This window comes from Lottia gigantea (genome assembly GCF_000327385.1).
Source record: "Lottia gigantea unplaced genomic scaffold LOTGIsca_167, whole genome shotgun sequence".
NCBI classification, from domain to species: domain Eukaryota; kingdom Metazoa; phylum Mollusca; class Gastropoda; family Lottiidae; genus Lottia; species Lottia gigantea.
In genome coordinates, this window is record NW_008708079.1 from 80,011 (window position 1) to 81,009 (window position 999).

Here is a 999-nt window from a genome sequence, read left to right on the forward strand (position 1 = left end):
TATTAAGTATGAGTTATTGCCCTTGCTATTAAAAACCTGTTCAAATTTTAGCACGTAGTCACTTTGATGAAACTTGGTGTGAATGTTCGTAATCACCCAAGGATGAACCCTATTGAAAATCAGAGAATTGAAAAATATTTAGTATGGGTTATTTGGAGAATGGATTCCGACTCCTGTTTGCAAAATGGCACACACAGTAGTGAAATTTTGAGTACTTCACAATTGAAGAAAGCATTTAGTTGTGAGGGAATCATGAAGAATCACGAACATGAAATCTTTCAGACAATTGGTTAATTTTCCAGAGGTTAAGTCTGCCAAAGTTGATATGAGGATATTGCCGGAAGACCTGGATTTTGATCCGCTTCGTAACCAAAACTTTTGCGTATGAGTCCTTTACGCTTTAAATTTTCTCCCAATTTAGATCCAGTTTTTAAAAGTTAGAATGAAATTCACGATAGTGTGTTGGAACTGTAAATGTGCTTACAGGATAGTTTCTGTTGGTGTTTAGGGCCCTCAGGGTGGTCCCTAGCCAATAAAATAGACGGGATATCCAGGGGTGCCTGCTCTCGCCCATGGCCCAAACTACTTGTTGTAAGTCCATAGCCTGGAGCTTGTAGTTTATTTCACATATATGTTGCCCAAGTACCAGACCTGAGACAGAATAAAGGTGTTGATGATATGGTTTGTTTCTCTCAATGTCAAGGATCGGTCTTTCCATTTGATAAGTTCTTTTTTTAAAAAACAGTAGATTACCAGGTTCCAGTTGAGATTGTGGGTATCGGGGCCAAACATTATTCCAAATTATTTGATATGAGGTTTGATGTAGAGTAATAGTTTAGCTGGTACGTGGGCATACATGTTAGAATTTAAGTTTTTGTATCATAAATTTTGCTGCCAGATGCTTGTTGGAAATTTTGGAGTTGTTGAGCCAAAGGATTGAAGGAATTTTCATTAGTTAAGATTGCTGTAACATTGTTTGCATGTTGGATGGTTTTCACT